Raw genomic sequence first — 26,904 nt, 5'->3', positions numbered from 1 at the left:
ATAATAGCTTAATTGTAGCTATTTCAAACCAAATTGTTTAATTGTGGTGAATCATATGCAAATTGTTCAGATGTAGGTCAACCTCCCACTCCCTCATTCTAGTACCTCTTTTCTAAATTCAGGACAAATTGCTCAATGTCTAAAAGAGACAGAACAGTACAGATTAAAGACATAAGACAAAAACCAAAACAACAATAACATAAAAACCAACAGTGGGCCAGGAGTCAGAAAGTTCTCCTAAAAATGGCAAGGCAGGTTGCATTTATTTATACCTTAGTTAATGATCTCTTAGCTTGCTGTGTGTGTTTGTACACAATTGTTTGCTCACTGCTCATGTGATTTGTGGCTGGCAAAGCATGGTGCGTCTAGGATACTAAGATGCCTTACCCGTAAATACATGTAATAATATCTTTCCTGTCCACTTACTGAACTGAAATGAGAATGCAGTAGAATAAGGAATGTAAAATGTGTGTCTGCTCATTTTCCACGTGGAAAGAGCGTGTTATTTTTGGTGGTATGGTTGAGTGAAGAGTGGCAGGCCTCATTGATGGAAAAGAATATCTTGTGTAGTTCTGGGTGAAACCAACTGAGATATACTGCCTTTGTCATAGCTAAAGAAATTCTTTATTTTTCCAGTGGTTAAATTATGTTCTAATCTGTAGTTGCCTTTGTGATGGAGCATTGTATCATTTTATGTAAGTGGTCGAGGTTTTATGATTCTATTTAATTTTCATATGTTGTCTACTTTACATTCAAAGAAAAAAAAATGATTTCCAGTTACTAAAGCATTGAAAAGTTATAAAGCAGATTCATGAATTTGTTACATTTGTTGTTTTTATCTTTAGGCAATTATTGCCAGTGTTTTGATATATTGACAGAAAATAGTGAGCCTTGCTGGTTATTGATGAAAAACTATTTTTGCTTTAATTCTAATAAAATTAGAATTCTGCCTTAACATAAAAATAATTTTTAGAATTATCATTCTTCACTGGAATTGATTGTTCAATAATTTGAATTTACATCTTTATGGAAGTTATCATTTTAACATTTTCTGTAGTTTATTCTGAATTAAATTATTCATTCATGAAATTATTGAAGAATTATCGATTTAAACTACTGAGTTAAAAAGTGTCAGCATTTTTTCTATTTACAAAATGGGAAAAAAGGATAGTGTATACTTTGTACTTCTTTCAATGTAAATATTTTTGTTTGAGTTATTTAAAATCAAACAATTAAGAATGACACTAAATAGAAAGTGCTATTTCCCTCAAAGTCGGCTAGTGCTAAAAGTTTTGGTGGAAAATTGCATCCACCAAATTCTTTTTTTATGTAGATAACATTCTTCTCTCTATATATAAACATCAATATTACCATGAGTGCATAATGCTTTTGATGAAGACGGGCTGGGTCTGAGGACCCAGAGAATCATCCCACAGGACTAGTTAAGGGTCTCCTTGGCTGAACACAGGATAGAAATCAAATGTGAGGCAGAGAAAGTAGAAACAGAGTTTATTGAACAGTGTAGAGGTAGAGAATAGCAAATGGACTGTCTAGAAGATTCGGAAGGGAAAGTAGGATAAGCTTTATCATTGCTTGGGACTAGGGGTTTATATTGGAAAAGGGTATAGGGGGTATGTTCCTCCAAGAATGCAGGATTGGTCCAATCAGAGGAAGTGTCAGGTGAACAGTGGGTGTTATTCCATAAATTACCGAAGGTAAAGGTATTGATGCCAACATCAGCCAAGGTTTGTTTGACGCTAATATCCTGGAACGTGTTTGGGATCTGGTCCTTCTTAAGTGTTGTTGGGTCTTTGGGGCCTAAGACAAAACTCAGAGAATGATTACCCTTCTTGCCTTCCCCTTGAAGTGGGAACAGAGGTTCTTTGGCTTATTCAGAGGCGAAATATGGAATATGAGTAAATGGCGCCTTGCAGAGAAACAGCAGAGATGGAGACTTTCTACAATGGAACCCCTTCAGCTTCACTATCTCACTTTCATACTATATACATGATTCTGTCTTTAACATTTTTGTGGTAGACATACTTTTAAGTCACTGTATGTTGTCCATTTCATCCTTCTTAATGGCCTTGTGTTAACACTTTTTCTGATGCATCACGATTTATTTAATAGACCCTCTAACCTTTTTTTTTTTTTAAGAGTTTATTTTAATCACCTGGTACTCAGCAAAGTGCTTTCCTTAATCCTCTACCCTACCTCCCTTCTGGTAACCATCAGTGTGTTCTTTATAGTTAATATTCTGTTTCTTGGTCTGTGTCTCTCTCAGTCTCTCTCTTTTTCCCTTTGCTCATTTGTTTTGTTTCTTAGATTCCATATATGTGGGAAATCATATGGTATTTGTCTTTCTCTGACTGACCTATTTCACTTAGCTTTATACTCTAGAGCTTGATCCATCTCTCTAAATGGCAAGATTTCATTCTTTTAGTGGCTGAATAATATTCCATTGTATATACTATGTCTTCTTTATCCATTCATCTATCAATGGACACTTGGGCTGCTTCTATATCTTAGCTATTATAAATAATGCTGCTATAAATGTAGGGGTGCATGTATCCCTTTGAATTACTGTTTTTGTATTCTTTGGGTAAATAACCACTAGTACAATTCCTGGATCATAGGGTAGTTCTAACTCTTTGAGGAGTCTCCATACTGTTTTCCACAGTGGCTACACCAGTTTGCCTTCCCACCAACAGTGTAAGAAGATTCCTTTCTCTCCACATTCTTGCCAACACCTGTTGTTTCTTGTGTTGTTGGTTTTAGCCATTCTGACAGGTGTGAGGTGATCTCCTTGTAGTTTAGATTTGCGTTTCCCTGATGATAAGTGATGATGAGCATCTTTTTATGCACCTGTTAGCCATTCATATGTCTTCTTTGGAAAAATGTCTATTCATGTCTTCTGTCCATTTTTAATTTTTATTTATTTATTTTTAAAATTTCATTTATGTATTTGTCGGAGAGAGAGAGAGAGAGGGAGAGAGAAAGTGCACAAGCAGGGGGAGTGGCAGGCAGAGGCAGAGGAAGAAGCGGGCTCCCTCCTGAGCATGGGGCCTGCTGCAGGATTCGATCCCAGGACCCTGGGATCATGACCTCAGCCAAAGGCTGATGCTTAATTGACTGAGCCACTCAGGCTTCCCTGTCTTCTGCCCATTTTTAAAATGGATTATTCATTTTTGAGGTGTTGAGTTTTAGAAGTTCTTTATATATTTTGGGTGCTAATGCTTTATCAGGTATGTCATTTGCAAATATCTTTTCCCATTCCATATGTTGTCTTTCAGTTTTATTGATTTTTTTTTCCTTCACTGTGCAGAAGCTTTTTACTTTGCTGTAATCCCAGTAGTTTCTTTTTGCTTTTGTTTCCCTTCCTCTAGAACATAACTAGAAAAATGTTGCTATGGCTGATACCAGAACAGTTACTGCCTGTGCTCTCTTCTAGGATTTTTATGATTTCAGGTCTCACGTTTAGATCTTTAAGCCATGTTGAATTTATTTTTGTGCACAGTATAAGAAAGTGGTCCAGTTTCATTCTTTTGCATGTTGCTATGCAGTTTTCCCAACAGCGTTTGTTAGAGAGACTGCCTTTTTCCCCATTGGATATTCTTTCTTGTTTTGTCAAAGATAATTGACCATGTAGTCATGGGTTCTTTTCCGGGTTTTCTTTCCTTTCTATTGATCTATGTTTCTATTTTTTTGTGCCAGTACCATACTATTTTGATTGTAATAGCTTTGTAATGTAACTTGAAGTCCAGTATTGTAATGCCTCCAGCTTTGCTTTTCATTTTCAAGGTTGCTTTGACTACTGGGAGTCTTTTGTGTTTCCACACAAATTTTAGAATCATTTGTTCTAGCTCTGTGAAAAATGCTGGTGATATTTTGATAGGGATTGCATTACATGTGTAGATTGCTGCGGGTAGTATACATATTTTAATATTTGTTCTTCCAATCCATAAGCATGGAGTGTCTTTTCATTTCTTTGTGTCGTCTTTAATTTCTTTCATCAGTGTTTTATAGTTTTCAGAGGAAGCGTCTTTCACAGCTTTCGTTAGGTCCATGGTTTGTTCCTAGGTATCTTATTTAATTTTTTTTTTTTTTTAAGTAGAGCTTTAAAATAGAACGTGGGAAAGCCATTCTAAATAACACTTTTGGCAGGCATACAAAAGAATAATTCCCATTTGTACACTGAATTAGGAAATTAATGAGTGAAGAAAAAGTATTACAGTAAAGAAGCATAAAAATATTATTAGGTAAGTGGACATAAAAGTTCAGGGGAAAGGAAAGCTAATGATAGCAATGTTCATGCAACTGTGTCATAGGTATGTAAAACTAAAATTCTATTCGGGTTTTCAAGGTTCACCCCAAATGACACCTCTTTCGTATGCATTCAAAAAGACTCCTCCCTTCATCCTCGTTCTTACCCCTTATTTTACATCTCCATAAAACTGGCAAGAAAGAGAAACCATCACATTATGTCATATATAAAAATTCATCTTGCGTGTATCTTTTTCCCCTACGAAGCTGTTAACTCATAGAAGGTAATGACTGTGTATTATTTGTCTCTGAACTGAGTAGTTGCTGAATAAACGGTCTTTCGGTTAAATTGTATTGAAGTGTGAGAAAGGGGAGGAATCAGGCAGAAATGTTTAATGTTACCAAAATTTTATAAGGTACCACTATCTGCCTTTTTATTATCTCTGTAATTAATAATCATCAGTGCTTCTGGTGGATGAGATGAAATAATATAAACACATGGGTTTTGAGATATAATGAAAATTATTTTAAATCAAATTTTAATGTTTTTTTTTCTTGTGGTATTTATTCTCAAAAACATACCTGTAAGCCAAATATTTAAGAAATATATTTATGAATATATGAAAAAAAATTTGCACTGTGAAATTATACATTACCTCATATGAGCTTAAAAACAGCTTGTCAGGTTTAAAACATTATACATATGTAAAAGTTTATTATCATTAAGATAGTAATAAAGTTGACTCTGGATGACTAATATGGATGGTTATTTGCAAAATCCAAATAATATGTAGAAGAATTCTTTATGTGAAGTCTGTTAGAAGAAAGGGAGTATTGTTTTCAGTACTTTGTATAATGCAAGTTGTTACTCATGCCATTTAAATGAATCTTTAACATGGTCTCAACCAGGAAAAATAGAGTTATTTATAATTGGAACTATGTTTGAAGGAATCTCCGGTTTCATATTAGTTTGAACTCAATGGTAATATAAATTTCAAATATCTGAACAGACTTACCAGGAACAATTTCCACTACAGAAAAATTAAGAATTAGTGGGTTTAAAAATCTCTTTTGAAACTGATTGTAATGCCAAGTGCACAATAGTTTTTCTCCTCATCTGAATAGCACCAACTTTGATTTCACATATATTTTTACTGGGCAAGTTAGGAAGGAGGAAAGGATCATGGTCAGTCTTTTCTACAAAAAAATGCTTTTGAGCTCATTGCTGACCTTTTTAAATCTGGAGCTTGAAACTTAGTATTTCAAATGCATAATTTTGCTCTCCTTGCTGTCAAAGGTCTCCCAGTCATTGTTATCTGTTTGGCCAGGGTTGAATATGCAAGAACTTTCAGGACTCACACATACAACAAAAGTGAATATAACAAACCAGTATCAGACAATAAGGAGTGGTATGAACGGGGGAAGAGATGATCATAAGCTCAACATACAAGGGCTATTTCTACTCATTGTAGTCAAATTTTCTAGTCAATTGTTCGTTCTAGGGGCCATAACTTCTAAAGGTATAAAGAGTTGAACACTGGAATTTTTATGTAAAATCTTATGGTTTTTGAGTGTTAGATCAAAAATTTTTAATTGGAAAAAATAAAAAGGAAATCATACAAGGAGTCAAGATGTGCCTTAGGTAGGCAATTTGTTACCTTTGCTTAAATAAAGTGTAAATAATTGACCAACGAATAAATGAGCCATAGACCTCTATAAGAAATAGAGAAATTAAAGAACACTCCAACCCTGTTCTCCCTTGTCTATTAGAAATTTAATATAATATTTTAAGGAGGGACATAGTCATAGTACCAATATGGAGACCTACCAGATAAGTATTTTCCAATCTATCTCTGCATTCCAGAAGCCAGAAAGACCAGAAGAGGGGGAGCAAGAGTGAAGCAAGGAAGCTCAGAAGGTGTTAAAATATATTATGATATGTTAAAGGATGATGGTTATGAAACATCATTTTTTGGACTCTTTTATCTGACCCCCAATTTACCTTCTATTGCTAATTTATTACTATCTTTCCTTTATTTCAAATTTTTTTTAAAAACCTTTGTCTTTTATGAATCTTAAAAAGCAAATGATGAAAAGAGATGATAGATCAAAAGGAAGTCAAATTCATGGCAAAAATACATGTCAAACATACAAATCCTGTCACATAATTATTACAAAGTAACCATGGATCCAATGGACCCTGGTTTGTTTTCCAATCTGACCTATTTAAGATTTACTTTGTTTTTGAGGTCTCTCTGCTTTCCTTCCGGACAAACTCACCCTTCTCTCTGCTAATTCAATACTTTCTTATACTACCACACATTTCACCTGCAGTTAGTGGTATCTAATTACAGTGCTTACCTATCTCTCTTCCCAAATGGAATTAAGAATTCTGAGACCAGAAACAATATCTTTCAAACTTTTTTTGGAAACAATCATGAACTTATAGGAAATTTGTAAGTACAGCACAGAAAACCATCTGAAAGTAAATTTCCAACCTACTGTCCCATTACCCTAAATTACTTTAGGCTGTGTCTGCTCATAAACAAAGACATTTTTCACCTAACCACATAAAAGTCATCAATCTCATATGCTAAGGACTCAGTTATCCCCACCCCCACCACCAGATTCAAATGTTGAAGCCCTAATCCAATTGCAATGGTATTAAAAGAAGAAGAAGAAGCCTTTGGGAGCTAAGTAGGTTTAGAGGAGATCATGAAGGTGGGACCCTCATGATAGGATTAGTGCCCTTATAAGAAGAGACACCAAAGGCCTTGCTTGCTTTCCCTTTTTCTGCCATGTGAGGGCACAAGCAAGGAAGAGTTCTCACCAAAGATAGGAATTAGCTAGCACTTTAATCTTAGACTTCCTACCCTCCAGACCTATGAGGAGTAAATTCCTGTTGCTTAAGCCACCCAGTCTATGATATTTTGTTATGGAAGCCTGAGCTGACTAATACATCAGGAAATTAACATTGATATATCACTGTCATTGAATCCTCAGATTCCATTCAAGTTTTATTGGTTGTTCAAATAAATTTCAACTACTATCCTTTAGAATGTAAGAATTTGTTTCTGAATGATGTGCCTCATTCCATAATCATGTTTTATTCGTCTCCATAAGTGTAGAAAAGTTCTATGGACTTCCCTTAACTTTCATGGCCCTGATATTTTTGAAGATTACATTCTAATTATTTTCTAGAATGACCTTTATTTTTGATTTGTCTGATGCAGGGACCATAGCTTACATAAATTGGGATCTTAGCATCTTGAACAGTGTCTGGTATCTAGCCTATGTTTAATAAGTGCTAGTAAGAAATGAATTAGTGTATGAAAACTTTTACTGGGAAACTGACTTTGAATCACTTGGGTAATGCTAATAGTAAATATTTCAAAACTTAAAGAGAAAAATGTTAAACATGTCCAAAATAAGAAAACAAATAAACAAGCAAAACACACCCCGCCAAGTTCTGGTGTCTTCCTCTGTTCTTGGTGAGTATGCATATACAGGCTACTATGTAAATTAATATTAGTTTCCCTAGAGCAGTGTTTTTCAAAGCATGGTCAGTGAACTGTTTCCAGTTTACATGCTGTTTCTGGTTAATGAAATATACATAGAGAAATTGGGAATAAACATTTAGAAACCTTTTTAGCATTTTGACAAAGTAATTCTATTTCTGCTTAATCTAATAATTCTAAAGCAAAATATTGGATATATTTTATCCACCTTTCTTATTTCACTTATCTAGTCACTAATTTACATTGTATTTACCATAATCTTTTATTCACAATGGGTTAGAAATTAAAAATGTGGTCATTTGGAGTACCTGGGTGGCTCAGTTGGCTAAGCTTCTGACTCTTGATTTTGGCTCAGGTCATGATCTCAGGGTCCTAAGATGAAGCCCTTCCTCGGACTCCACACTCAGAGGGGAGTCTGCTTGAAATGCTCTCCCTTTGCCCCTCCCCCCACTCATGGCACTTTTGTACTCCCATTCACTCTTGCTCTCTCTCTTTCTCCCTCTCAAATATATATATATATATATATATATATATATATATATATATATATTTAAATATGGTCATTTACAACAGTTTTTGTAGTTCTCATCAGAATGGTGTGGGATAAATGTGAGCTAGGATATAAAGGATATAATGGATTTTGACCTGGAACCTGTAGAATGAGTAGGATATTTCTAGTTTGTAAAGTAGAGAAATGGGCCATTCAGACATAATGAAGTGCAAAAGTATGCTTGTGTATATGTGTGTGCTTGTGTGCATGCTCGTGTGTGTTGAATGGGTATCAAAAGACAGTAACAGCCCATGATTCCAATACTGGATGATAGGAACTCCTCCCACATCTGATTTCATTGCATCCTGAGCACTGGTTCCAGTAGCATTCCCCTCTAAAGAACATTTTCTTGTTCTCCCTTTCCTTTCCGAACTCATCTTCTCTCTAGGTCACCTGAAACCTAGAATTCCCATTGTTTGCAAAACATAAATAAGCAACTCTGACCCCCAAAGCAGGCAATGTTAATACCACCTCTAGATGACAGAGCCTATACCCAGTTTTCCAAATATTTAAGCAAAGAGAGAGGAGATGTAGATAGCAGAGGAAAAACAATGAGAAAAAGAATAGCACAGGAATAAAAAATGATGATGGTGAGAGGGACCTGAAAGAACTGTATTAAGTTTAATTTACATTGGCAATCTTCAATCTTAGTAACATTCAGCTCAGTTTAAAACATACGTATTAAGGAATAGTCATCGACCAGACAGTGGACTCAGGAAATGAAAAGAAGAGACAAGAACTTGCACTAAAATGACCACAGTGTTTTGGGTAAGACCGATAAGCAAGCATGTTTCCAATGTAGTGATTGGACATTCCTCGGAAAATTCATGGGTACAGAAGACGCGATAGACCAGCCGCTCAGGTGTCTTGGGGGAGATGATGCTCGTGAAGAGTCTTGAGGAAAGCTATACTAAATTTTAAAAGCAGGATAGGGAAGAAAGACAATCAGGTACTTGGAATTTAATTCAGTAGCTGGTACATTGTCGGTGCTTACTAAATATTTGTGGAGTGAATGAAAAATCTAATTAATTTGAACTAGCTGACCAACCAGAGATAAACACAGCTCTAGGAAGAGGAACTAGGCAAAATTATGGAAACATAAAATAGCAGTCCTTAGTAGGGGGAAGGGGAAGATTTGCGGTCTTCTGCAGTGAAATATAAAGGATACAGCAGAGGCATGTGTGGGGAGAATGGAAACATTAAGTAGAAGCCAGGTGATGGAGACATTTCTCTGAAATACTAAGGCCCCAGGCTTTATCTTTGGGTAATAGGAACATGACATTGTGAGACTGTATGGTAGCATGGTTATAGATGACTGAGTGCAGGGGAGAAGGACAAGACACAGTGATACTAATCAGGTGTCCGTTTCACTAGCGTAAGCAAGAAAAGACAAAGACCTAACGGAAAGCAATAAAGGAAGGGATGGAGGCCGTTGGTGCAGAGTCAGAAGTTCCTTGAGAAACTGAATCAGTGGAACTTCTCAGTTAATGGGCAGTGGGAGGGGGAGGGGTAATCCCAGTGTGAAGAGAAAGGATGAAAACTTGGGAAATTCCCCATTCATGACTTGGGTTCCTGGGTGGACAGTGATATCCTAAATTAAGCGAAGGTATATCCGAGGACAAGTGAGTATTTGGAAAGCAGGAGAGACCTCAAAAGAATCCAGTTTTAGACATCGAAGTTGAGGTGCCCACTGAGAAAGAGAGAAGGTCAAAACTGGAGAAAAGTATGTATCTACTTTCGCGTGTATTTATGTATTTGTATTACAGTTATGCGTATACAGCAAGAGATCTGTGTGTCTATTCTGTCTGCACAGAATCATGTGGAAGCTTTATTTTCTCATTAACTTATTGCTGTCAAATTAACTTATTGCTTGAATATATCATTTGAAACTCTAGTAATTCATTCCGTATTTCAAAATGTACCGCAGACAGAGAAACACGTTGTAGCTTAAACCTGGTTCCAGACTGGTAAAAATGTCCTGGGTCTCTACCGTCAGAGCTGAGAGGAAAACTGTGCCAGTCGCAGGCCTGAACTTGTTTCAGTTTCAGTTCCTGGATCATTGAGGCAGAAACAACCTGGTGCCTAATTTACCCTTATAATCGCCTTCGTTTTTGCTTTGCCTTGCTTGTGGGTATATCTTCATGTTCTACTATTATTAGAAAGGAAAAACTCACTTCCTGTTCTGGTGGGTTCAGAGAAAATGTATAAAATATACTTTACCATTCAACTAGCATTTTGTAAGCCTGTGTGTTTAGAGAGTAATATACTGAGAAAAGGGAAAACTTTAACCAGTATTTACCTCATTGTCATCCTGTGATAGTTCTATTACCTCTTACTCCTTTTCACAACAAACCTCAGGAACTTAGTCTTATCAGCACTGCCCTTCCAGCATCTTCTGCTTTAAGATGCCCAGAGAAACCAAATAAGATTCTTGAGCTCTCCATATAGTCAAATCATTGTTGTGAAGGTTAGATCTCCAGTCAACTCAAACACCTGCAGTGAAACTCAAAGTGGGTAGTCAGTTGGAAGGCAATACTTATCCTTCAGTCTCCCAGCCACAAACTCAGTTTTTCCATATAGCAGTCCAAAAACCAAAGGATTTCAACTAAATGGAGACATTAACAACACAGCTGTCATTATGTCCCTAAAACTTCAACCATAATACCTACTCAGTAATTTTTTTTTCATCCCAGTTGATGGAAAAGCCAGAATGGGAAAGTAGGGGATGAATAAATTATGATTTTTCTCAAATTACCCTTTTGGGTTATCTTTTATGAAAGAGGTAGACAAAATTTATGTGATGCCACTCCTTCTCCTCTGCACACGATTAACACAGATGTTAAGTTTTAGTAGTCAATTTCACTGAACTCTATAAACTACATAGGACCCAAAATGTGTGAATGTAAGTAGAGTGTTTTAAAATTCAGAAGTATTTAACAGTCCAAACTTATAAAGCACACAGGTGGTTTCCCATCATTTATTTTCATCTGTTTAAGTGTTTTTTCATTTGTGGATTTTATCAATGAGTACTGAGCATATCATATACTGTGTTCTAGACTCACAGGCAAAAGTGAGATCACCTGTCCTCAGAGGGATGTACCACAGACCTAAGAGCGCAGAGGATAGGCTTTGAGCCATAATTGGAACCAAAAACCTCAAGTACAGTTTCCCAGAAGAGGGATATCGAAGGAAATTGGAACAGTTAGACAGACTGAAAAGATGGAAAAGGGAGTTCAGGTACCATAAACAAATACCAATGACCAGGATAACATGCTTAAAGAATAATGATATGGTCTTAAGAATGCAGAGGGTAGGTTGGGAAGGGGCAGAACAAGCCAGTGTGGGCTAGACCACAGAGAACAAATGAATACATTTAAATTTGGGCATGAATTTACATTCTAGTAAGGTATCTGGAAGTTTGGCAGCCATGTAAGCTAAGTAAATTGATCAAGTAAAAAAGGTCAAGAAAGAAGAGTGATCAAAAAAAAGAACAATGAGAGAAGGTATAGTTGTGTAAGTTATTCAGGAAATATTTTTGCTATCAAATTGACAAGACTTCACCATTCATGTGTGGAAGGTTGTCATAACCTGTAACTCCTAGAGAACTCCCAACTTTTGAGAGAAAGATTGGGAAATGAAGATGCCATTAACTAAGTACAAAAAGCAGGTTGGGGGAAAGATGAGGTCAATTATGAACATGTTGAGGTTGATGTGTTTCGAGTACATTCAGTTAGTTATGTAAGTAGATTATTGAATATATAAATCTGGCCCTTAAGAGGAAAACCTAGAATAAAGATAGTGATTTGAGTATAATCAGTATAAAGATGTAAGTGCAAGTTAATTCATTGATGTAAATAGAGTAGTTGTGCCATATATTTATGGCAAGAAGTGAACAGAACTTGAAACCATGGTGAGCTAGTGAATTACATGACAGTATAAATGTAGGACTAGATAAGACAGAAGTCTCACCGATAAGCTTAATGTCTTTGAATATTAATGTGGGATGACTTATTTAATAGATGCCTCACATTTTGAAAGACAAGGATCTAAAGTCTAGGAAAAGTCTTTCCAAAATAAAAGGAAGAACAACCAAATCTTGGTATTTGTTCTAGTTCTACAAATTCTATTTTTCAACTGTCTACTTTATATTTTGATTTATAAATTTTCAAACCTGCCTCGTTCAAATATGAGCACAAAAACATGACCAAAGTTTACTCAGCATTCAGGATTCTACTTTTCATGTCAGAGTTTTTAAAATTTAATTTAATGGTGCCCAATTCACTTTAAGAACAAGCTTCTCCAAGTGTGAAGTTTTCTGTAATCTAACTCACTTAACCATGGCAATATTTTCCTGCATTAGCTCATCAGAAAGAAAGCCAATAACATAAAAATAAATGGGAGTAAAAATAAATTAAATATTTTATCTTAATAATGTATTACTCAGCTCCTATTTTGTCTAATGTCACCTTCATATGAATTAGCATAACCAAGAAAAATGATTTCATTTTCTAACACTGTAAAACAGAGTTATAGAAAGCTTAAGTAACCACAGAAAGAAACATGGTTTGAGAAGACATTTTTTTCATTGAGAATTAAATGGGTTTTAGGTGGCTATTAAATCATATAAAATATATTTTAGGCAAACATTTCAGTCAAACTATATTCAACTGTTAATTAGACCTAACATATTAGTGTGATTTCTGTGGGATCAATATTAGCAAGATGCTGTAAGTAGGCATGCCATATAACTGAATCAATTCCATAGTCTTGGAGTTTTGTAGGATTTGTTATTACTCAGATTTTACTATATTTCATCATCATCAAGATATGATTCAAGTGAATCAATAAACTTTTATCAAAACTAGAGATAAAACTTACTTAATTTGATAATGGAGTTTTCTAATTTATGTTGTCAGACTATTTATATCATTATTTTCATTATGTTATCTTAATTGCCATTTAAAAATGTATATATTGAGCCATGTTCAAGTCATATACAGATAAAACCTATCTTTTATAATAGTCATTTGCAGGCATATAAAAATGATTTTTTTAGAAATTTGCATTGCAAACAAAAAACTGTATATTATCATTTGAGATAATTTGAAGATCAGTCATTACTCATGAATACATTAGATGGTTTGATCCTCTAAAATTCTCATCTCTCTTTCTCTTTCCTGCCCATCCTTCTTCTTTCTTTGGTAGAATTTTCCTTGACCACATAGTCACATATAGCTCTGTCCTGTGTATGGTCAGTAAATATCAAGAAAATTTGGAGTGCTTTCAGAGAGAACTTTTTTTTTTTTTAACTTTCTAAAGGCGGAGATTAAAAACAAAACAAAAACACTCCCTTCCTAGGTTCTAAAGTTATCATAGGTTGTTTGCAGGAGTGTGACTTTGAAGGTTGCAAGAGGACAGGGTAGAAGTGAGGGAAAAATGGAGTGAGGGCAAAGTGGGGTGAGGCAGAAGTGGGACTGTATGGTTATTTGAATGAATGTTGAGTTATGTCATCCAAGACTGGTATTTTCATGAGTTTCTTGATGCAATATATAATTAAAGTAAGTGTTTGCTTATTTCAATATTGCTCCAATCTACTTTTAGCAAGAAGCTTGTGTCCAATTTTATGGAATTTATCTTTAATTTAGTATCCAAAAATAAATCACTTCTTAAGTTTAACTACTAAGATATTTTTCCAGTTTAGAATTTCATGAGTAAAAAAAAAAAAAAAAAGTTTGTGTTTTTAGCATCAATAATCCATTAGAATATAAAATATTTTGTCGGTTTTGGTTTAAAATACAAAATTCATGTATTCATAAAAGGAGATGAAATTTTTTAAAAACACTTTTGACAATAAGTTGCATTAAGGAAAAAACTATTTTCTCTGTAGAAACTAGATCTTTCATCTTATAGCTACATGAATCTGATCTTGACTTTTTTGAAGGAAGCATTTTTGAGGTGTTTATTTTCTCATATATCAACTTATATACACATCTTTCTTTTTTGACACTTTCATTCCACTCAGCTTGATCTAACTCAGTCTTTCCCAGATTTCTGGCTAGCTTCTCCTTACTCTTGTGAGATTTCCACTATTTTAATTAAAAGATATCCTTCATTTCCCCCCCCCCCCCCCGTTATCCTTCCCTCTACAACTTACAAAAATTGGCCTCACCAGCTTCTCCAATGTAGCCTCTTTTTGTCAGTCTTCCTCCTACCCTCTGTCTGCTCTCCCCACTCTGCGTGCTCCTACTCTTGTCTCAGGGTATTTCCTGGTCGAGCACATCTACACTCTTTTATGCAAACCCCATTCTATGATTAGACCTTAAGCAGAAGGATTCACTGCACTTCTTTGGCATCTGACTCTCCCTAATGTTTTATAAGCTGAATTGTTTTTGTATTCCCAGAACCATACTATATGATGACAGGGATGTTCTAGATGCTCAGCAACTGCTTACTGTATGAATAAATCAACAATTCCCTCATCCAGAAAAAAAGAGTTATTCTCAATTTTATGCTATTTCCTTCAGATGCTATTTAGTTTTTATGAAATATATGTATTTTTAGTTAATATTTAAACACATTTTACCTGCTTCTTATCACTGTTTTAATATGAATTCGGTAAGTACTTTCTCATGAAATAAAATTTCTTTGTATGTAACAGTTTTATAGCAGCTCAGTCTCTTATTTCACATATGTATCTGACTCCTATTTTATGGGAATACTTATCTGCATTTCAATTTTTCCTCTAGATATATTTCTAGAAATGGAATTACTATAATCCTGCAATGTAGGACTTTTGATACATTGTGCCAAATTTCTTTCCAGAAAGATTGTACCAAATTATATTACCATAAGACATTTGCAAGACTTCCAAATTCACCTCTGTCTTGCCAATATTGGAAAGTCTTATCATGTTTAATGTTTGCTAATTAGATAAGCATAAAAATTCACAGTTTGTCATTCTAAACTAGATTTTTTCATTTATACTAATTAGTGGATGAAGTTTTTAAATGTTTAACACCATTCCTTAGGAGTCTTCTAGTTTACAGTCTTCCCACTTAACTGCCTTTAATCTATTGCTACCAACATGCTACCCATACCCATAGCACATACTGAGCACGCTGTGTGGGGAATATCAATGAGTCCCAGTCATTCCACAAAATAAACTCCACACTTGTGGTCCACATGACAATCACCTTTACCATCCAGTCTCAACTTCTTTCCTCACGAAACTTCTTAACTTTGCTTCATATACCCTGTAATTGTGTCAAACTGGTTTATTCCCTTCCTTTTCCCCATAAAACCTTTCCCCGTTTCTAACAACTAAAATCCTACCTGTGGTTTAACATTTGATAAATATGTTCTAACATGTATCTGAGATCCCTGTCTGTTTCATCTTACATTTCATTCTGTTTCTTGTTCTCAGAATTCAGGTTTTTTTTTTTTTTAAAGATTTTATTTATTTGATGGAGAGAGAGAGATCACAAGTAGGCAGAGAGAGAGGGGGAAGCAGGCTCCCTGCTGAGCAGAGAGCCTGATGCGGGGCTCGATCCCGGGACACCGGGATCATGACCCGAGCTGAAGGCAGACACTTAACCCACTGAGCCACCCAGGCGCCCCTCTCAGAATTCAGTTTTGCCTGAAAAGTCTAATACAGGCATTTAAATAGATGTTGAGAACACGTCCTACTGCTGTAAGATTTAATACGAAACAGTAGACGCTTTGTAAATCTTCATTTCAAAATAACCTCAGGTCAAAACAAAAACAAAAACTAACAAAAATAATAACCTCAGATCTACCTATCCAGAACTTCTCAGTAATGTTTATCTCATTTGGTTGCTGAGTCTTTATTCCTTTTTTTTTTTTAATTATTTATTTGACAGAGAGAGACACAATAAGAAAGGAACACAAGCAGGGGAGTGGGAGAGGGAGAAGCAGAAGGAGCCCAATGCAGGGCTAAATCCCAGGACCCTGGGATCATGACCTGAGCCAAAGGCAGATGCTTAACAACTGAGCCACCCAGGTGCCCTGGTTGCTGAGTCTTTTAAAAAGAGTCTTAAGATATATAAATAATATATATTTGAAGCAGTTAAGGTAATTTAAAATAATTTGCATATGGTGGTTATGTTCTATATTGTATGAGTGTACATTTGAGTTTAATTAAAAAATTATGTAAAGTAACTTTGTGTAACTGTCACCAAATGGTAGTTATTAAACTCTATTTATTTTTGTAGCTTTCTTGGGATACGTGTGACTCATTTTTGATAATCTGCCTTCCATTCAGCCAAACACATGTTTCTTCCCAAAGAAAAAATTAAGAACATAATAATCAAGATATGCCCTCAGTTTACAAGTCAATTATTGTTAGAAAAATAGACCAACTGATTTGATAATCAATTCTATTGGCTTGCATTTAAAGCTGTAACTTCAAAACCTAGCAAATAAATCAAGAGTTTTTTATTCCATCTGTTAATATCACCTGTCTCATTTGGGTATGTATTTATATTTACATTTGCATTTATATGTATATTTATATCTTATTTAGCATAGTATTTACAGCTAGTGATCAGTAAACTGTGGTAGTCCTTTTAATAATCAGTGGTAGGTCCAATTATAAAAACCATATATAGGAAATCAATCAGTAATGTTTAAATTGCTTAGGTTTTTTTGTTTTTGTTTTTGTTTTTTTTTTAAGTAAGTCTCTGGAGTAGACTTGCTATTTCTCTAACCTAGGTAGAGTTTGAATTTTTTTAAGTGTTAGTTAATGATAGTGGACTAAAAGAAAGTATAATTATTGGTTTAGTTGAATTTAGAGGGAAAAATAGTACAGATTCTTACATTGTACACTGGGTTACCAGGATCCGCATTTATTAATGACTTTGACTTATCAGATGCAATTACTGATTAACTCTGATATAGAGAATTGATTATATATTCATATATTTTTATATTATATTTATATATTTATATTATTCTGCTAAATCATCAAAATAGATAAAATGTCCTTCCGGGGGGAAAAAAAAAAAGTTTACTTTGCTTTACTGGTTAGGGAGTCTGTTTCCAGAATCTTTAAACACCTCAAACAAAGTACAGTTCCAATAGTCTTCAGACCACACAAATAGTGCAATGTTTAATACTTGATTTAACAAAATAGAGGCATCAACACTCACAATTTTGATTCTTTACATATTGACCAGACTTGTTAAGGCAAAAGATCAAAGACTCTTTTTTAAAAAGAAAAGAAGAAAACCTCCATGCTAGAAAAATGAGGAAAAGCTGAGTTTGAAATTAAATCCTAAGCTTCATAAGCTGGCTTTTCAACAGTTCAAACCTCAGTTTTTTGCTTTCGCTCCCATTTGAAACAAAATGAAATTTGCCAAACCTAAGTGCTACGTGTTGCTAGCTTTTTTGGTTTTTGTATAACAGCATTTCCCTTTTTAATCAGCCTGTCTCTTGCTTTTATTATTTTCTTTGATCTCTGTTCTCTTTTAATTTTCCTCTTTTTCTGTGTGATCTGTTTTTCCCATCACCCTTTTCCTTCACCCTCCTCTAAAATCTCACACTTGCATCTAATAATTAGACCTCATAGCAGTCTGAAACTTTGCTTGAAATAAGCATGCATAGACAAAACTGCGAAAGTTTCTCTGTACCTTCGTCCCACTTCCACTCTTTTCCTAATTTATGAAGCTCTAATAGATGAAATTTGAGTAAATGTTCACCATATAAATTCCATCTCTTGTCACTCACAGTACTAATCGGGAGTGTTGTTAATCTATAACCTTACCTTTGACAAATGTTCCTTATTGGAATCCTTTCCTATTTCTCACAAAAGTAATAGTTTCCATCTTTAAATTGTATGTTTCCAGTGCTTTCATCCCATATGACTATGAATTACTTTTGCTTTATTAAGAGAAGAGACATTATGTAGGAAATGATCTCCAGAGTCATGGAGTATAGAGACCTCTGAGAGCCTGAGTGTCCTGGGGAGTCATCTGGCTAGCGGGCACCAAACCACAGTCTTTGGGACCACACAATGTACTTCATCAAACCGTCAGTGAAACTGGCCATTTTTTTTTTTAATATCCTATAGCAAAAACAAATGAAAACATAACCCACCAGTTTTTTTTTTTTTAATTTTTCAGTTCTGGGTTGGTAGTTTTGGCATCTGGCTCACGCTTTAATCATAGAAATGTCTTTCTTATAGAGGGATAGAGGATGCCAACTAACTAGAGCACATCAAACTTAAAAAAATTCTCAAGCTGAACAGGGCATTCATGCAGATTCAGGGGCAGAGAGGCCAGCGCTTACTCATCTCAAAGCACAGTGTCTTCTGGCCGATGCCGCTATCCTCTCTGCTTTGACACTTGGAAATGGTACCCGAGTTCCTGAGACAAAAAGAAATGTAGCCCTTCTTAATGTTAGGAGACTATGAAATGGAGCTCATGAAATGAATTTCATGAATATAATTATGTGCAATGTTGTTGCGGGAAAAAACAGACTCATTACTGTACTAAACGATTTGAGTTTCAGGCACCAGTATATTCAGCTCATTAAAGGGATAATTTGGGTGTAGTCAATTCCAGAAAAATGGATGCCTTCATCTTACTCAACTTAGGTTTTCATTAAAAGCCACTGAGCAGGACACGGGTTAAGAAAGGGGACTGAGAGGTATTGCCTCATTAATTGAGATTGTTTTTCTCAAGGCAGATGAAACAAAGAAGTATTGGTATAACTTCTTTTTTTAATGTTGACATAGAAATGGCAGCTATTTTAGAAAATTAAGAGCAGGAAAAATAGAAATATAATTTTAAATTTAACGATAAAGCAATTTGAAGAAGCAAAAGGAAGATGTATTTTAGATTATGGAGGTTTCTTGATTTATTTCTGTTTTCTGCATCTTTCCTATGCAGTTAAGTGGTATAAAAGACAAACAGTAACCTGTGTATTCTGCAAAGAAGCAGGCAACACATCTTTTGTGGATTGTTGTTTTTTTGAAACTGCTTTATTTGAATTTGAAGTAAGAAAATATCATATTTCTGGGAATAGTCCTACAATGCTAAAATGAATACATACATGGAAATAAATGGGTTATCAAAGCTCTCCTCCTTACTTTGCACATATATGTTACATGCAGCAAAAAACAAAGCAAAACCAAATACACACTAGCTTCTCCAGACCATCCCATGACTTTGACCTTTCCATTGTATTTCATACAGACTGTCACATTGTTTAGTCCCCATCTATGTGTTTTGAACAATCTCTTAAGCTGCAGTACTTTCCAGAACACTAGGCATCTATCATATTAATATTTGTGATATTAATAAACCATCTATTTCAGTATTAAATCAAAATAATATCAATATTAGTATTATCAATATAATAGCAATATTCATTATGTCCCACTCTTCAAGATAATATATATGCAAAAGTGTTAGGGTAGACAGATTGGATCATTAAGCAAGAAAGGACAGAATAGAGCTGTGGGACTACCAGGAAATAATGAGGTTCAGAGAAATTAGAAACCCCATCTAGGACAGCTCTTACTGGACCCACTGTTGCTATTTGGGTTGGTTGGGATATTGACCAGTGATCCCTGCATTTTAAAGTAGTAACTACAAAATAAAATTGCCGTAGCTTACTCCCCTCCAGTCCCATCCACGTTGATGCAAATGGTAGGTATTCATCCTTTCTGATGGCTGAGTAATATTCCATTGTACATATGTACCACTTCTTTATCCATTCATCTGTTGAAAGACATCTCAGTTCCTTCCACAGTTTGGCTATTGTGGACATTGCTGTTATGAACATTGGGGGGCATGTTCCCCTTCTTTTCATTACATCTGTATCTTTGCGGGAGCCAAAGGGGAAGGGAGCGAAAACTGAAGGGGAAGAAATCAGAGGGGGAGACAAACCATGAGAGACTCTCGACTCCAGGAAACAAACTGAAGTTTACAGAAAGGAGGGGCTGGGGGAGGGGTAACTGTGTGATGGGTATTAAGAAGGGCATGTGATATGATGAACACTGGGTGTTATATGCAACTAATGAATCATTGAACACTACACCAAAAATTAATGTTGTACTATATGTTGGCTAAATGAACATAATAATAAAAAAAAGAATTAAGAAAAAAAGAATTGCCATAGTTTTTGACTTTAGAAAGTCACCTCTTTATAAGTCTGTACAAATTCTACAAGTAGGGACGCCTGAGGGCTCAATTGTTAAGTGTCTGCCTTCAGCTCAGGTCATGATCCTGGGGTCCTGGGATCAAGCCCCACTTCTGGAGAGCTCCCTGCTGGGGATGGAAGACTGCTTCTTCCTCTCCCACCTGCCCCTGTTTGTGTTCTCTCTCCCACTGTGTCTCTTTCTGTCAAATAAATAAAATCTTTTTTTAAAAATTCTGCAAGTATTACAATGGGAGCTTACTTTTAGAATTATAAGTGGCATTTAATGGAATGCATAGACAAAATAATAAACTGGAATTTTTTATGAAAGGACTAAAAGCTTTCAAAATGGTTAAATCTATCCAATACTCATTAGTGCAGTTTAACAAAAATTGATCACCCCTGAGGTGTGTCATTGTTGCTGATCACAAAGCTTAAAAAACTTTAATTGCTAGCTTATTTAGTTTAGAAGAAGGAAAAGAATCATAAAGAAAATGAAATTCCTTTGGAAATCCAAAAATAATACTTTAATAAAGAATTATTAAAGGGATATTTTTTGCCAAGCTTGCTTATACCATTAATATAGTTGTACTGATTTTTGAGGAAGTGGAAAATGATATGCAGTACTTGGCAGCTAGTTTCTACATTTTTGAGCAGAAATTAAGTACACAGAAATTTATTTACATGTCTTCTCATGGTGCTGAAATACTATACTACATATATGTATGGAAATTCATGTTACTATATACAAGAGTTTTTATCTTTTAATGTCAGTGCCATGTTACACATTTTAACTTTCGTAGCAAAAAGAAATGTCATTATACCTTAAAAACCATTTCCATTACTGGAAAAGCAAGAGAAAAGAGAAAATGCTTTATGAATTCAAAAGTGGGCAAGAATATAGTGCTCGGGGCGCCTGGGTGGCTCAGTGGGTTAAAGCCTCTGCCTTCGGCTCAGGTCATGGTCTCAGGGTCCTGGGATCGAGCCCCGTATCAGGCTCTCTGCTCGGCGGCGAGCCTGCTTCCCTTCCTCTCTCCCTCTCTGCCTGCCTGTCTGCCTACTTGTGATCTCTATCTGATAAATAAAATCTTTAAAAAAAAAAAAGAATATAATGCTCTGTACCCTATGACTCTGCAATCGCACTACTGGGTATTTACCCCAAAGATACAGATGTAGTGAAAAGAAGGGCCATCTGTATTCCAATGTTCGTAGCAGCAATGGCCACAGTTGCCAAACTGGAAAGAACCAAGGTGCCCTTCAACAGATGAATGGATAAAGAAGATATGGTCCATATATACAATGGAATATTACTCCTCCATCAGAAAGGATTAATACCCAACTATTGTATCAACATGGATGAGACTGGAGGAGATTATGCTGAGTGAAATAAGTCAAGCTGAGAGAGTCAGTTATCATATGTTTTCACTTACTTGTGGAACATAAGGAATAGCATGGAGGACATTAGGAGAAGGAAAGGAAAAGTGAATTCGGGGAAATCAGAGGGGGAGACAAACCATGAGAGACTGCGGACTCTGAGAAACAAACTGAGAGTTTTGGAGGGGAGGGGCGTTGGAGGTTGGGTGAGCCTGGTGGTGGGTATTATGGAGGGCACATATTGCATGGAGCACTGGGTGTGGGGCATAAACAGTGAACCTTAGAACACTAAAAAAATAAAATAAAAAAAAGAATACAGTGCTATAATTTTTTATTATTGTGGAAATGCACTATAATTGATCAATAATTTTTAAGTGCTCACAATACTTTTGTATGGTTTTTGTCATAGTGAAAGATAACAAAGTAATTAACATAGTAACTCTTCTCAAATGTGTTTGATATAATTATGCCAATATGTCTAAAACACACAAAAGAATTTTGAATAATACAAAGTCATTTTACCAGGAGGTGTTATTCAGGATATAGGAGTTGAGAGGAGATGGGGCCTCATGATTGTGGCAGTAGTAAGAGAGCGCCCCTTGGAAACGCCAGGATTATAATGTTGAAGGCCATGCTGAGCTTTGTTAGTGAAACAGGTTAACAGCAGAAGGCATTTTGTGTGAGGGGAATCTTACCGAGAGAATGCACTTTCTAGTTGATGCAGTCTTTAAGGGCACATTAGGAAAGGCCTTTTAATGAGAGGTATTTGGAAGTATTTGTTGGTGGAGTCACAGTAAATAAATTTAGATTAGGATGATGGACACAGTTTATGTATCGTGTTTACTTCTAGATAGAAAAGCCTTTGTTTAGGTGTGGTTTGACAGGGCATTCCACAATTGGTATTTAAGCAGGGTCATAATATGAGAGTAGTGTTTAAAATGGATGAGTCTGGAAAGAGCGCTCAATATACGGGTGGGAGTTGAAGGGTGGGAAGAAAGACAAGAGGCAACCCAGAGTCAGAAGTTACAGTAATGCAGGTGTGGAATGAGTGATAAGCTTTTAGCTTCAGGTGGTGGCAGTGAGAACTGCGTGAGACAAAGAGGATACCTGAGGCATTCAATTTACTATAGATCTCTGTTTTGATCTTGTAACTACCCTCGTATGTTTGGTTTGAAGGTGGTTGGTTTAGTTTTGTGAGCAAAATATGGCTTCTTTAATGCATTCCTTATCTCTCTCAGTTAAAGGCATTATTAAAAATCCACATTGTCCTGTCTATGCAAAGATAGTACTACACGGTATCGCAAATCCACTGAGAGCACGCACTTTGAATTATTTTCCAAGAGTGGCAGTAGAATTTGCTGAACAGGCATATGCTGTATAGAGCCAGTATGTTTGAACAACAGCCAGTACCCTTGAGATTGTTGGCAAGGGTCAGTGACCCGTTTGATGGCTCAGGACAGGAGACTATCTACGGAATAAAAGCTAGCAGGTACCTAATGGGTATCAATGCTTGTGGTATCATAAATGCCATCTACTAAGTAGCTGAACCAGTCTATCCGGGAAGGTAAGCTGGCTGCCAGAAAGATGGTAAAAAGTTAAACTAACAGAATTTCTTTTTGAGCTAAGAAGTCCTTTTCACTAATTCTGTAAATCACCAGAATGCATGCTCCAAATTCAACTAATAGCGTATTTGATGAAGACATGAGTTTGAGGCTTATATGAATATAACGAGTGACAAAGGAATATATTTCCCATTTTAAACTAGTAACTTATACGGCACTTGTCAATTAGAATGCCATTTTAGAGGTCACTTATAAGATAGAGTTCAGCAAAACAAGCATGAGTTTTCTTTCCACAAAATGGGACATTTTCTTTCCTGCCCATTGGAAGAATAAGGTCCATTTTGTAATTAGAGGATAAACACTACAAATAGTGTTTTTCCATTGTCATTGCTGCTGCTGTTGTTTTTATTTTACAAGCGGACAGAAGAGCCTTGACCATGTACACTAGCTTTTCTCATGTAGGCTCTAACCTGAAGAAGGCGGTCAATATAAGATGGTTTTGACCTATGGATGTTACATGTATATATATATTATCAGCAATGGCCTAGTCAGTCCCATTTGTCTTGTGGCTTCAACAATTGATTTTCTCATATTAATAAATTGACAATTAAGTGATCCAAATAAGCTGTTTGGATTTCTCAAAAGATCTTTTTTTTTTGAAGATTTTATTTATTTATTGGACAGAGAGAGAGATCACAAGTAGGCAGAGACGCAGGCAGAGAGAGAGGGAGAAGCAGGCTCCCAGCTGAGCAGAGAGCCCGATGTGGGGCTCGATCCCAGGACCCTGAGATCACGACCTGAGCCAAAGGCAGAGGCTTAACCCACTGAGCCACCCAGGCGCCCCTCAAAAGATCATTTTTAAATATGCTTTTCCCCTTGGATATTTGTAGACGTTAATACCAAGTCTCTGTGTATCTATTCATCTATTTTTGCCATTTGTACCTCCCTAAAAGGATGTTATTTACAGAACAGATATTTATAGTTTAAATTGTAGCAAATTAATTTAAATGTAAATTTAATTTAATTTAATTTAAAATTAATTTAAATGCATGAGCATAGCTCATGACCTATGTATATTGCTACATATTATTTCTACATTGTCAGTCATGGAAGAATTATAGAGATGTAAGTAAAATATGGTGTGAATTTTATTTACTTAAGTCAGTATTTTTTAGGGCTCTTTGAACCCTGTGGTTGCAACTTCTGTTTTGGACGTTGGTGACCCATGTTTGAAAATCTCCAAGAATTTGCTCAGGAAAATGCAAACCTTTCACTTTTAAAGGGAGAGGATAACATTTAGCTTTCTAAGCTGTACTTGTCTGCATTAGAGCTTTGGTAGGATCCTGACGGAAAGCCTAATTATCCTTGGCCCTAAAATGCCTAAAAAACTTAAGGGGAAAAACAGATTTAAATTACTGTAGTTCACTGTTTGGGGCCCATTCATCTAAATTTTTTTGCAGCTATAGTGAGATCCAGTGATAATTAAAATATCAATGTGGAAAAGACAGGACTTCCTTGTTTATGACAAAGAGAAGTTGTAAATAGTTTTGATAGTAACATAAAGATGGCAAAACGGAAATTGTGCCAGGATCATGGAGCAGAAAGGTATTGCAAGCTTACGATGATACCAAAAATAGCGAATGATGAAAAAAATGTATGACAATATTTAATAAGTGTTTTGATATTTTTGATGACTACTTCAGGAAAGGAACACTATTGAGTAGACAAGTATAAAGCTACTTAAGATATTAAATTAAAATGCAAAGACCAAGCATTGATTGCACCAGATTGCACCATATTAAAAGGAAAAAAAAAATGAAGTAGCTATTTTAGATAAAGCCTTAAAGTAGATCTATTTTTAAAAATCATTACTACCCTGAATTAGTACAAGTTAAGTTGGGGTAGATTCAAACCAGGGACTTAAAATTCATACTGTGAAATACATGAGCATGAAGTTTATCTAAAAATTGCTTAGATAAATAATATATTTCCATAAGAAAAGTTCATATAAATAAAAAAGTCAGTACGAGAAACTATACTTAAATTAGGCAAGTTGGGACTTTTTGTATTATAATTCAGTTTTCATTTGGAGAATGCCAGAAAAAAAGAATCTTATGTGTTTCTTAAGCTCTAAAATGCACAAATATTTCATTGTCTTACCAGTGGAGAACAAAATAGGAAAAAGGAACTTCTGGGGGTACATGGCATTTTTGCCTGTGATTAACCACTTAAGATGCAGTGTGGACATTGCAACTAGCTTAATCATCATGAAGCAGGCAGTTACGGTTTTTCATTTGTTTATTTGTTAAGATAGATTAATAATATAATTAATACTAAAATTTATTTGTTAATGACAGGATGTGTATTCTCAGGACACTATCAGTAATCATTTTTAGTTGGAAAAATGTTTTGCTAGACTTATTTAGGTGTGCTGCTTTTTTTTCCCCAAGAAATTGTATAGTCCATCGTAAAAGAACTTTTCCCATCAGTCGAATATTGTAGGAAGAGAGAAAGCAAAGAAGAGAAATAAAAGACGGGGAATAAGTACGTGAACCAAGGAGGGGTAGATCTTTGCAAAAGATTAGGGAACTGCTTCATAAAGGAGAAGAAATGGGTAGTAGAGATCAAGAGAAATGCCAAAACCATTTTGTTGATATAGCCATAGAATACTGGATATCCACAGGAGAGCTTCTAAGTGCCACTGGACGTTCATGAACATTTGTGTGTGTGTGTGTGAGTGTGTGTAGAATGGGGGAATGAAGGGAAGGGAGGCATTGGTATATTTTTTTATTCTGGATCAATTTCCTATTGGATACAGTTACCACAATTGTTAAGATTTTTTAAGAAAAGGAAAAGACTTTTGCAAATATATTTTACTTTTTTTTTTAAAGATTTTATTTATTTATTTGACAGACAGAGATCACAAGTAGGCAGAGAGGCAGGCAGAGAGAGAGGAGGAAGCAGGCTCCCCGCTGAGCAGAGAGCCCGATGCGGGGCTCAATCCCAAGATCCCGAGATCATGACCTGAGCTGAAGGCAGAGGCTTTAACCCACTGAGCCACCCAGGCGCCCAAATATATCTTACTTTTGCAAATATGTTTCATACAACACGTCCGAGTTTATCTTACATACATTTTGATACAATTTGTCAACCTGTAGTCCTCAAGAAGTAGAATCACCAGTTGATAATAATTATGCATCTGTGGTTGATTAACTCAGTTGGTTGAATTACGGAGCTAATGAGGCGAAAGCCTGGGTTTGATCCCCATGTGAGCTGGTAAGTTTTGCTCTCTTCCTGAGCTACAGACTACAGTTCAGACTCAGGCCAACCAGCCCATGGCTGCATGCTACTGACCATAAGGACATTGGACATCCAACAACATGCCTGGAAAAATCCCCAACTAGACACCGTTATCTGCTTGCTAATGATTTAGCAGTAATATTCATGAAGCATCAATTATGTACTCAGTATTGCTACA

General features: G+C 35.6%; 1 long non-coding RNA gene across 1 annotated transcript in view; it reads left to right on the top strand.

The window, feature by feature from the left end:
• LOC308356518 overlaps nucleotides 1-26,904 on the top strand; it is a 109,139-nt gene that overhangs the window by 57,015 nt on the left and 25,220 nt on the right. The window lies entirely within an intron of this gene.

The sequence above is a fragment of the Martes martes genome (assembly GCF_963455335.1).
Source record: "Martes martes genome assembly, chromosome: 1".
Taxonomy (NCBI): domain Eukaryota; kingdom Metazoa; phylum Chordata; class Mammalia; order Carnivora; family Mustelidae; genus Martes; species Martes martes.
Note: the sequence above shows the minus strand (reverse complement) of the source record. Positions and strands in the feature narration are given on the sequence as shown.